At 41.1% G+C, this 12,657-nt stretch overlaps 1 long non-coding RNA gene across 1 annotated transcript; it reads right to left on the reverse strand.

Moving 5' to 3' along the window:
• Positions 1-589: 589 nt before the first annotated feature.
• LOC125399813 (uncharacterized) lies at positions 590-11,207 on the reverse strand. Its single transcript, XR_007231784.3, has 3 exons — positions 10,621-11,207; positions 2,843-3,265; positions 590-827 (listed from the first exon to the last, which is right to left on the reverse strand). It is a non-coding gene; the product is annotated as an uncharacterized LOC125399813 (long non-coding RNA).
• Between the last annotated feature and the right edge of the window lie 1,450 nt (positions 11,208-12,657).

The raw sequence follows: 12,657 nt of genomic DNA on the forward strand, positions 1-12,657 counted from the left end.
AACAAGCTCCCAATTAAATGCTCTCTTTTATAAGACTTGTTTTGGTCGTGGTGTCTCTTCACAGCAGTAGACCAATAACTAAGACATTGACCCAAGCAAGATGTTCTCTAAAGTATGGAAACTCTGAATACCAGTGCAGAGAAGAAGATAGGTATCACCTAAACAGGAAAAGTGATTCTGAAACATCACTCATTCCCATGTCTCCCTTTCTGGTACTTCAGTAGACATGGGAGTGATCTCCTCTTCCCTTCCTATGGGGATCTGCATTAATTTGTGCCACAGTGTGGTAGTCCTCTCATAGTAGGGACAACGGGGAGTACTGTGTTTCAATCTCCACAGATAACCACAGTACAAATGTTCCATCATGACTGGCAATGAGTTACCATGTGGCGTCACTGAATGCAGAATGAGGAAGCGGGAGCATACTAGCTTTCAGACTGCTCCCAGAAGCACTTAAGAACTTCCTGCCCACACCACAAATAATCTTCCATCAGTAGTCCAGAGATCCACAACCAACCATGAAGAATGGGCACCAAAACTCAAAACCTTTTTGTTCTTTATTTAACTTTATAATTTTACAGTTCAATAAATGTAATTTCAGAGGAGAAATGGAAAAGATAGAAAACCATACAAAAATCAGAAAGCTAGAACTCTGGTATGCAGCATTCTGGGTCTGATCTGCTCAGTGTCTCTCCAGAGGCTACATGGGATGGTCATATGAATCTGCAGAGGTTCAGACAAGGAAGCAAGCACCACTGGCAGATGACCAGCATCTCTTCATGTGTTTAATATTAACACAACTTTCTGGAGCTGTACTATTATTATACCTATAAGAAATTAGAGAAAAAAACTAAGGTTTTTCACATAAGACTTTGCATAGCTTTCCTGGGATTACAAAGGGACTAAGTAGAGAAGCAGCAAAACACTTACTTCAAAACTCAGACTCTTGGGGTTTTTTTTTTGAGATTTATTTATTTATTATGTATACAGTGTTCTGCCTGCATACCAGAAGAGGGCACCAGATCTCATTATAGATGCTTGTGAACCACCATGTGGTTGCTGAGAATTTAACTCAAGACCTCTGGAAGAACAACCAGTGCTCTTAAGCTCGTAGCCATCCCTCCAGCCCCCAATAGTTTTTTTAAGATTTATTTATTTTATGTTTATGGTGTTCTACATGCAAGTGCACCTGCATGCCAGAAGAGAGCATCAGATCCCATTATAGATGGCTGTGAGCCACCATGTGGCTGCTGGGAACTAAACTCAGGGCCTCTGGAAGAACAGTCAATGCTCTTAACCTCTGAGCCATCTTTCTAACCCCCAGAATTCAGACTCTCAACTACATACAATCATCAACTTTCCGTGTGTTCTCCCATGATTCCCACCTCCCTGCACTCACAGTAGTAGCTATGGTGTAGATGATGAATGATGAACAAACATACGTATGTCAAGACTTGGTCCTCCAGCATGGAAGGAGGAGGTAGAAGCTGAGGAAGATGTAAGGCCTCCAAAGGTAATGTTGGTGGCACTGCTTGGTAGTTTGGGTGAAAGGATTGTTATGATAATCACAATTTGTTCCACCCCATGTTCTGCATCCAGATATGTCAGTTTGTTCCTCTAATGTTCCTGCCATGGAAGGTTACCATCTACGACTCCTACCAGAACAGAGTCCTGGGACCACTTCCAATCTTAACTAACCCTTTGTCACTTTAATTTGATACATTGCTGATTAGTTTGTGCCAAACAGATACAAGCTAGAGTCACAAGAGGAGGGAACATCAAATGAGGAACTGCCTACATCAGATTGATCTATGAGCATATATGTGGGACATTTCCTTGCTTAATGTTTGATGTGTGAGGACCCACCCCACTTTTGGGCATTGTCATTCCTATAAGAAAATAGGTTGAGCAATCCATGAAGAAAAGCAAGCCAGTAAACAACATTCCTCCATGGCCTCTGCTTCAGTTCTTGCCTCCAGGTTCCCAACTTGAGCTCCTGACCTGATTTTCTTTAATGGTAAACTGCAATATGAAAGTGTAAGCAAAATAAACCCTTTTCTCTTCAAGTTGCTTCTAATCAAGGGGTTTATCACAGCAACAAAAACAAATTAAAACCATTTCCTTAGATACCATAGAATGACAACAAAAGTGACATACACAGCTACCTTGTGCTGTCTCTTCCTCTTAACTACAGAAGGAAGTGAGCAGCTATATAGAGAATGACAGAAGGTGTTGAGATGCCATCTCCATATTTAAGTCCTTAAAGACTGGTATTATTTTGCCTGAGTTCCCTCTCCTATCTTTTCCCTTGATTACCTTAGTGAAGGTAGCCACAATGTTACCTGACTATCTATGAGGCAGCCACATGGCCATAAACAGAGGGAGATCTCTGGCCAGCACTCTTGAAGACCTTGGATCTTAGTACAACACCCAAAAGGAACTAATCCCAGTAACTTTGTTAATTAGAGAGGAGTAGATTATCTGTACTCTGACAAGGCTGAAGAATCAGCCAATCCTTGATTTTCAATCTTTAGTACAAGAGCACACATTTATCCATGACAAATGTGTTCAAAATTAAAACTATTAGGTAAGATGACGAAAGGTACCGTTCAAGTTGCTATATATCAAGATACTCTGTTAGCAAAAACTGAAAAAAAAATGTGAAGTAGTTGACCCAAAAAGCTGACCTGTGCCATCAAGTTTCTTTACTGCATTAAAACTGATCCTTTCTTATTTAAAATTGGGTGCTATGGCAGAATCTGCTATGCAGGTGCCATAATACTGAGAATCAGGATGAACTAATGCAAAAAAAGAAAGAAACACACCAAAAACAGGTCTATACCTTCAGTTCTTCTCTGTTGATCTGTAGGTCTGTCTTTAGAGAAATATGATGCTTCTTTTTGTTACTATGGCTCTTGAGAATATGACCGTTGGAAGTCAGGTAGTGGCATATTCCTGCCATTGTTACTTTGTTTAGGATTGCTCTGATTTTGTCTTTTGTGCTTCTGTATGAGACTTTTTGTTTTATTATTTCTTCGAGAATTTCATGCAATGAGTTTTGGCCACATTCACTCCTCTCCCATCTTCTCTCAGATATAAGTCCCTTTACTACACACCCAACTTTGTCTTCTCTTTTGCATTTTCTTACACATCAAGTCGAATTTGTGTTGGCCATATATTCATGGATGGGTGTTCTTCTTGTGTTCATTCACAATGTCTGACCCTTACAGTCTCTCTGTCTCCTCTTCCACAGTGATCCCCAAGCCTTTGGAGAAAACAGTGCAATATATTTAGGGTTGAGCATATCACAGTCTCTTATTCTCTCCACCTTAGCCAGTTGTGGGCCTTTGTATTCACCACCATCTACTGCAGACAGAACCTTCTCTGATGCATTAATTGAAGAGTACCATAGTCAATCATTACAAGTTGGTTCGATACTATATCCATTTGGTAGAATAATAGCAGTAAGTTCTCTCCTAGGACCTACATTCTGTCTTGCTGCAGGTTCTTGACCTAGCAATGGTGACTGGTTTGTGTCTCATTGTGAATATAAGATGGTTTTATACTTCTATAAAGAGTGCTTTTGGAATTTTAATGTAGATTCCATGCACTGTGTCTACTCTTGGTATTATAACCATTTCTGAAATATTAATTCTCTCGTTCCATGAGTAAAAGAGGTCACAGTACTGTTTACAGTGTTAAATTATGGAACCAGCATAGATGTCTGTCCCCAGAGGAAAAAATTAAAGAAATTGTGACACATGTACACATTGGAATTGCATTCAGTCATAAAGAACAAAATTATATTCTAAGCAAATGGAACAAAACTAACAAAAACAAATATATTTTCCCCACTTGTAGATCCTAGATATTATATAGATCTGTAAAATTGTGTACATAAAAGTAGAACCAAAATACCTGGGTAAACAAAGGAGATTCGTGGAAAGGGAGGAGGAAAGAGAGAGTTTGTAGTGAAAAAGGTCAGAGTACATTATATATTTCTATTAAAAGGCCCTTTTGGAACCATGTAAGGTAAATACATGCAAAGAAAAACTGCTCCTAGAAATCAGTTCAGTCTAGCCCCAAATCTTTGAGATGTTTTTCACTCCATTGTAGTATATAAACAGGACAGGGAAGAAAAGTTAGAGCAAACATAAGGGAAAAGGAGCCAGAGGGGATTTCCTACCAGGAACAAGATGGAGGTGAATAAATGGTTCACAGGACTTAAAACCAGAGTTAGAGTCAAGTCTCTTCTGTGGCAAGCCATGAGGAAGATGTAAAATTTACCCACAATGCCTTCAAAGACAGTCATGTTTATGCCTTACAAAAGTCTCAGCAGGCTGTGCACAACTCCTTGGAAAGTAAAACTAGGTGACAAGAGGATAAAACTATACATTCTACATAACTATGGGGTAGAATTACTGCCTACATTCATTCCCTACCACAGAAATCATGGGAGTATGGGAGTTCAGTTCCTCGTGAGTGTGTGCATGTGTGTGTGTGTGTCTGTGTGTGTAAAAATCTGCCTCTCTCTGCTCTATCAGCACAGAAATTGCAAGAGAGTGTCAACCATGCCTGAATTTTTCATGTGAGTTCTAGAGTGTAAACTGAGGTCCTCATAATTGCAAGGCAAATGCCTTATTGGTTGAGCCATCTCCAAGGTTGCCCCCTTCTTTCTCTATGTGCATGTCCATGTATGGAGGTCAAAGGACAACTCTCAAGGGTTGATTCTACCACTACATGGGACCTAGGGAATGCACCCAGGTAGTCAGGTACATATGCAAGTGTCTCTAACCACTGAGATTCCTTTCTAGGATCCACCTCTCATTTTTCTGTTCTTGAGACTGACAAATCAACTTGGGTAATTCCTAGAAATGTTGACATTACTTGATCAACATATGTCAGCTGAAACAAAGCAAAAATCACTGAAAATATTTTCAAAGGAGAAAATAAGGTTTATTTACAGATCTCCTATTTCCCAGAATACAATAGTGAGATGCTTAAAGAATAAACTTGAGACTGGGTTGAGTTTGAACTTGAACATAAAGCTTACCACTGATGTGTCCCGGGATCCCTGGACAAATATTTCAAACTGTTTAGGCCCCAGGCTCTCTATATGAACAAAAAGCTGTAACCTTCCCTAACATTGCAATGGTTTTTTAGAATAACATGAATTCATGTATTCAAAGTGTTTAGTACAAGGAATGGCACCCAGCAGGGTGCTCAATGAGTGACCCTTCTGCTGTATCTGTTTATACTTTAGAAAAAAAAACAAAGACACATTGAAAAACTCCTAAGGTCAATGTCTCAATATTTCTGGGCTTTATAGAAACGTATCAAGTGACATTGAACAAGATGGAAAGAAAGAAAGGAGGGATCTCTGCAATGAAATGTTTAGGAGGAGATAGCAATTTAGTAGAAACATTTATTGGTTTTTGTTTATTTAAGAATTTCAAACATATGCACAACGTATTCTGATTATGTCATCCCCATTTCCCTTCTGACTCCTCCTTGACTCCTCCTATTCTATCTCCTTCTCTCAACTTCCTCTCTTTTGTTTTTGTTTTATAACCCACTGAGTCAAATTAGTTCTGCATGTATGCACATGAATATAAGGTCATCAACCCGAACATAGGCAGACCCTGGAGCGACACTGACTCTTCCTTTCCCAGCAGCTACCAACCTCAGGGTGGGGTCTCAGGAGTACCCTCTCCACTCCTTGCTGGGATTGTGATCTTATGCAGGCAGCCACAGCTGATGTCTGTTCATGAGATGAATGGCCCTGCCAAGTGCAGAAGGCCCTGTTTCACCGAGGATCTCCCTGACATCTAGCTCTTACTATCCTTCTGTGTATCTTCTGCTTTGTTCCCTGAGCCTTGTGAGGAGAAGACGTGGTATAGTATCACATTGAGGCTAATCACTCTGCTGTTTTCTTCTCATAATAGACAGCAGTTAGTATACAGGAACAAATTGCTTAAAACACACATCCCACTAAAAGGCCTTTTTAGTTCTTTCCATATACAAACATGCATGATTCTGTAAAGAAGGAGAATGCATGGATTGTTTTCAGAACTTTATTCAACACGAAATTGCTTCGGGGGACATATATATTAGAGGCCATCTCTGTGGAATTGCCTCAGATGTTCTTCTCCAGAAATTTTGCTCACCTGAGACAATATTTCACAGCTGGAGTCATAAGGGGCACTTACTCTGTGCTTTGTCTTAGCCCCCTTCTCTGCTACTTTCAGCCCTGAGTAAACCATCTAAAATGCAAAAGCCCCACTTAGCCTAGTCTTGCTGTACATTCTCCAAGATCTACTGTAGAAATTCAGTTTTTCACTTTGAGTTTGGGATTATTTTTATCTATGACCTTTCTGCCACTCTCCACTTCAGCGCCCTGCCTCATACCTTACCAAGGTTCTTAGTGCTAACCGAGAAGTTTGCTGAGGATTATGCATTAACCACATGGGATGCTTGTCTTCCTTGTCTCTGTTTTTGTGTCGTGCAATGAAATTTCAGACTGCTGAGTCCCCAAGACTTTGTTCTTGCTGGACGTCAATGCAGAAGGGATACTCCGGTTCAGCACCTTGGAGGGCAGCATCCGCTATCTATGAGTAGGGGTGGATAATTTCTGCTTAAATACGGGGATCGTTCACTCCCTGGTCTAGATATGTGTCCCACACCCTATATACCCAGATTTGTCAACATGTCAACCAATGCAACAACAGCTGTTGAGTGCCAAAACTAGCCCCATGTGAAGCTGAGCCATAGCTGACTCAGGAAATGTCTCTGCCAAGGCCTTGGATTCTCTTTTATTTCACCCAAAGCTTTCATCTCCCTGCGTTCTCAGTTAACCTGAGCTATTTCCTCATGTCTTTTCTCTGGCGACTGTCAGTGACTAATCCCTGAAAGTGCTAAGCTGCTCACTTGAGTGTAAACTGATTTTAAAAAAAAAAAGATGCCAGCTAAACAGATGAAACATTATCAGTGAATTGTGTGCTTTAGATAGGGTACTCTAAGACTGATAAGCCTTAAACCTCCAAATAAAGCCATAATTGTGGCATAGAAGAAAGACAGGGAAGAGCTGAGAGGTGAAATAGTGGCTCTGTCAATTTATTCCTTCTTGCGTGCACTTGCTAACCAAATATGAACTGAGTGCCCGCAGCACCAGGCTCTGTGCTGGGTGGACAGAGCAGTGAATAAAACATGCAGCCAATAATCCTGAAAGGTGGAAATTATCGAGCTAAAGAATTACGTGTGGTCATAAATTATAATAAAGCTATGATTTAAGAAAAGGAACAGGACAGTATAATTGAGAATATGAAGACTGTCCTAGTGCAGACAGGAGGGTCAGGACATTGCCTCTGAGGAACATTTAAGTTGAGACTTCAAAAATGAGAAATGGGGCTGGGGACGCACTTCAGCTGCCAGAGTGCTTGCTTAGCATGCAAGGGGCCTTGAGTTTGATCTGCAATACATAAACCAGGAATGATGGCATCTGCCTGAGATTTCAGAGACTAGAGGGTGGAAGTATGGGTATCAGGAAATTCCAGGTTATCCTTGGCTATATAGCATATTCAAGACTAACCTGGGCTACATATGGCCTTGCACCAAAATGAAATAAAGATAAGAAATTAAGACCCGTGAAGTGAGAAGGGAACATTATAGTCAAAGAAATGTTCTAAAGAGAGAATGGCTTGGCTTTTTAAAGAGTAAAGTAAGATAGGTACGGACATGATACACTGAGGGAGGGAGAAGTGCCACAAGATGAAGTTCGTGGCTGTCTTACTGTATAACAGGCAAGACAGAATCGAATATGACACTGTGTTTTCTGTCCATGTGTGTGGTCAGCTTGGAATCTATTCTTGGTTGAGTCCCTCCCACCTTCTGGCAGCAAACTAGTTCACTCATGATCTCAAAGCAATACCAAAGGCACAAAACATGCAATGTTCCATGCGATTTGGGCATGAAAATACAATTCCATGTCAGTCAAAGCAAGCAACACCCTGAACTAAGCATCCATGAGAAGGTACTGTATATTCACAAACCAAAGATCTATATACCAAGCAGGAATGGAAACCTGAGCTATGCATGAAACCTGTCAAGAGTAAAATAACAGGTAGATAGAATCAGATCAGTTAAGTCCTTCTGGGCTGATCCATGCAGCTTAGATTTTATTGTACCATAGAATGCCATGAAGCTGGTCTTCCATATGCCAGATAGGCTTGGATATGTTCTTGTCTATGCAGTGTATATGTGTTAGAGATGAGAGAGACAGACAGAGAGAGAGAGAGAGAGAGAGAGAGAGAGAGCGCTTGGTTTTTTGTAAGAAATGAACTCCTTGGCCTGAGGAGATGTCTTCATGGGTAAAGTGATCAGCACACAAGAATAAGACCTAAGTTTGAATCTTTAGAAAGCAAGGTGTGGTAATACATGCCTGAAATCCTAGTACTGTGGAAGCAGAGACAGGAGGATTCCTGGGACTTGCTGGTCCCAGTCTAGCCAAATTGATGAGCTCCAGTTTCAGTGAGAGACTTAAAAAACAAGGTAGGAAATAACTGAGGAAGACAACTTCTGGCCTCGGCATGTACACACGTGCACACACAAAAACATTCCCACATTCCCACAAAGAAATGAGCTCTTCAAATCTAGTACCGTGTGTACAAAATTAAGCACATTTTGTATATGAATACACATGATGCTACATTTAGACATGATTGGGTCATTGTGAGGATTCACTGAAGAGGAACAGGAAAGTGCTTTCTAAATGGTGAGATGCTGGAGGTCATCATTTTTAGGGAAATTCTGCAATGTTGGTTAGCAGCATTATTATTTCATAAACTGGAAAGCTGGACCGTGGAGATGTTAAATTGTGTTTTACAACACAGTGAAGAAAGAGAGGAGGAGCCAGGGGTGAGAACCTCATCCATCTGATGCCAGGGCTCGAGCCTTCAATTAACTATAAATTAAATAAGTTGCTTCCCCAGATGAGGAATTGGTGGTGGTAGTGCCTTTAACAGAGATTACTGGCTTTGATAGGAAGTGATGGGTGTGATTTAGACCTTCTCCAGCTGCTGCTGAGTTAGCAATCGTTCCTTATCCCAGGCAGGCCAGTGGCCAGCAGCTAATTCACCAGGGGCCATCCCCACTGATTTGTTCATCAATAACCCATTATCTCTGCCATTGTAAATATCTCACAAAGAATGTGACTTTCTGTGAAGAATACCGAAGCACACCCAGACAGTTTCCTGCCCATGGTCTGGATTTCTAAAAGAGAAGAGAACATATCCCTGCTGGCATCCCACAACAGAAGGTCACAGACACCTATTTCCCACAGTCCTTGACAGGGGCACCCAGTGGGGTGGTTAGAAGATAGGGCCTTTCCATGGGATCATGCAACAACTAGCGTTCACACAGCACTGGGAAAGGGGATGCTGTAAGTGATGCTTCTGCCTCCAGGAGCACAAATCAGCACAGGATGCGTGCATACGCGAACACACACACACACACACACACACACACACACACACACACACACACCCCAGTAAGCTTGTCTGCAGATCTCAGTCTCAGAACCAGAGAGTCTGGTTTAATAGATTTGGAATCAAGCCTAGAAATGTGAGTTTCATTTTAACTCAGTGGTTCTGGAATTCTGACGAGAGCAGAGAATGGAGAACATTGATGAATGAGGTGTTTTCATTGAAGAATCGAAGGTGAACCCCAGCCTCATGTTGAATGCTAAGATATGGCAGAAAGGCATACAGCCTCTGACCTCAAGGTTCCCAAAGATTAGTTGTGGAACAAATACAAAGACACATGGAAACATGTGACAATAAGTCACCTAAGCTGCACCAGATTTTTTAATTCAGCAGGACAGCCCTGGCTGTAAGAAGCCTTGGGAGCAAGCTTTCCCAACAGCAGCCCCATCCATTCACTCTCCCCCCTCCAACTACTGTAGTTCTCACAGCAGAATTTTTTTTTAAGCAAGCAGAAATTTCTACTCTGGTCACATTCTGGATGGCTGAGATAGACACTGTGCTCAGTCACAATAGATTTAGAGGAGCGTGCCTTACTACCTTCTCTGCCGTGTATGTCCCGTGACGTCCGTGAATAGGGATAAATGTCACCAATGCACCATAAAGGAGGAGACTTATTCTGCCTTTATGGTGTTCACAGAAAGTCGCTCAACAAACAGGAGCTTGATGACCAGACCAAAATTACGACAAAAAGCAGCCCTTTTATTAAATACAAAAAACATTTTCTATGTCTCAACTGAAGAACAATTTGGGAGATAGGGTTCATATCTTAAATTGTTTTATTTTTGAGAATTTCATGCATGTATATAATAAAATATGATCGCATACACCTCCACATTCCCCTTACAGATCCCAGCCTGTGCCCCCTCCCAGTGGTATTTCTTTTCCTTGGTAACTCACTAAGTCCAATTAGTCTTGCCATATGGGCATGGGAGTGGGGCCATCCACTGGAGCGAAGGAAACCTACTAGTGGCCACATGGTCAGTAAGGAATGACTGTCCCTCCTGAGCATATCCATTGCCACTAGTTCCCAGGTAAGGGACAAGTCTTGGAGAGATCTACCCCATCTATGCAGAGATCTTACCAGATCTTGTGCAGAGAGCCATAGCTGCTGCAAGGTCCTGAGTGAAACAGCCGTGTTATGCCCAAGAGGCAGCACCTCAGACCATTCCTCCACACCCTCCAGGTTATGTTCTTTGGAATGGAATGAATGTCCATCCACAGTGCTGCATCCACAATGGGATGGAATGAACTCCCACCCACAGCGCCGCATCCACAATGGGATGGGATGCACTCCGACCTACAGCGCTGCGTTCACGATGCTTAAAAACAGATATCCTTTCAATTAAATGCAGAAGTTGCCATTGAGGATCACCAGACATTAGAAGGGAATTTTTAATATGAAAAAATAAAACCTTAAAAGGTGAGAGAGAGAGAGAGAGAGGCAAATTACAAACTAATCATTTCTAAGAGTTGAGTAGAAAACATAGAGAGAAACTAAAAGAAAAATAGAGAGGTAAAATTGAAGGAAAACAAAACAAAGATGCCTTACTATGTAAAAATTTTATAGAAATGAAGAACATCTTAAAAACAAATTTAAATAAATTCTCAGAATATAAAGCAAAATGACAGATAAATTATAAGTTTAAGTTAATTCTATTTTAAAAAACATAAGTATCAATGTAATATGTGTCAAAAATAAGAAAAAGAAAATAAAAATGAGAAGAAATTATCTGAAACCAATCATCTATAACTGAAAGATGTGTCTGGTATGGGATTACCCATCTTAAGCTTTGGAATGAAAGAAAAAAAGGGGAGAAAGGAGGTGGATGGGGTGAAGAGGGGGAAACGCACGGTTTTGCCTGGGTGATGTCACAGTGGAAGTCCAGAACTTTCAAGGCACAGAGCAGCTGGGAAAGCTCATAAGGAAGGGCGGAAAGTGGACCCAGAACAGCGTGTGGCACATGAGGGAATAGTGCTCTATTAGCATCCTACGTCTCAGCCCAAATGGAAAGAAACTGTGGATCCATGTTTTAATTAAAAATGACTTAAAACTTCGCTTTCTATCTCTAGTCAGTCAATCAAGTGAAAAGACTTTTTTTTTAAAATCCAGGCATGTAAAATTTAACAGCAGAAAAAAAAATCACAAAAAGCCTTCTATGCACCCTTATTGGGGAAACCACCCCAAAGTGAGCATTGGTAAAAAGGAACTGTAAATTAAGTGAGAGAAATCTATGAACTGGGCATGGTGCTGTGTGCCTGCACCCTCGGTGCTTTAGAGGACAACACATTGGGACCTGGAGTACAAGTTGAACTGAACTACACAGTGTGAGACCCTGACACAAATGAGGGAGAAAGGGAGAGAGGGAGCAGGCAAAAGGAAGAGGTCAAGAGTGAGGAAGAATGGGAGGAAAGAGATTCAGCATAAGACTGGAGAGGAGAAATGATGAGAAGAGTGGTATATGCAGACCAAGAAACCAAACCATGGAGAGAGCAGATGGCTGCTCTTTTGGGGGCTTCTTTTTGTTTTTGTTTGTTGTTGTTGTTGTTGTTGTTGTTGTTGTTGTTGGTACAAGATGAAAATGTTTGATTGGTTTTTCATCGCATTTTAAAGATGGAGCAAAAATGCACAGTATTAACTCATCATGAATTTTATGTTGAAAGCCAAGGCCAAGGTAGCAGCTGGAAATGATGGGACTGTTCATCAGCAGGGTCTGATCGTGAAATGACAGAGAAGAGAAACTGACTTTTAATGTGGCTCTCCAAACAAACATCAAGAACATTGACTCGATCCTAGGAATGGGTTCAATGGCTGTGCTTGGCAACCCTGTCTACGCTCAGAAGAAACTCCTGAGACTAATTGTGTAGTAAAGGCTCCATTGCTGCTGTCTCCTACAAACTAGATGTCTCTAGATGTCTCTGTCCACCAAAAACTCACAAGACAGAGAGAAACTCAACTTAGCAGGGATGGAAGCAGATACACGCAAAATTGCAGTCTTGAAAATGGGCTACCCAACTTCTACTTTTTTTTTTTTTAAATTTTGAGTCTTTCTTGTTTTTTGTTTGTTTGTTTTTGCTTTAATTTATCTGTGGTGGTTTGAATGAGATATCCCCCATAGTC

This window comes from Myodes glareolus, chromosome 9 (assembly GCF_982192425.1).
Source record: "Myodes glareolus chromosome 9, mMyoGla1.1, whole genome shotgun sequence".
Taxonomy (NCBI): domain Eukaryota; kingdom Metazoa; phylum Chordata; class Mammalia; order Rodentia; family Cricetidae; genus Myodes; species Myodes glareolus.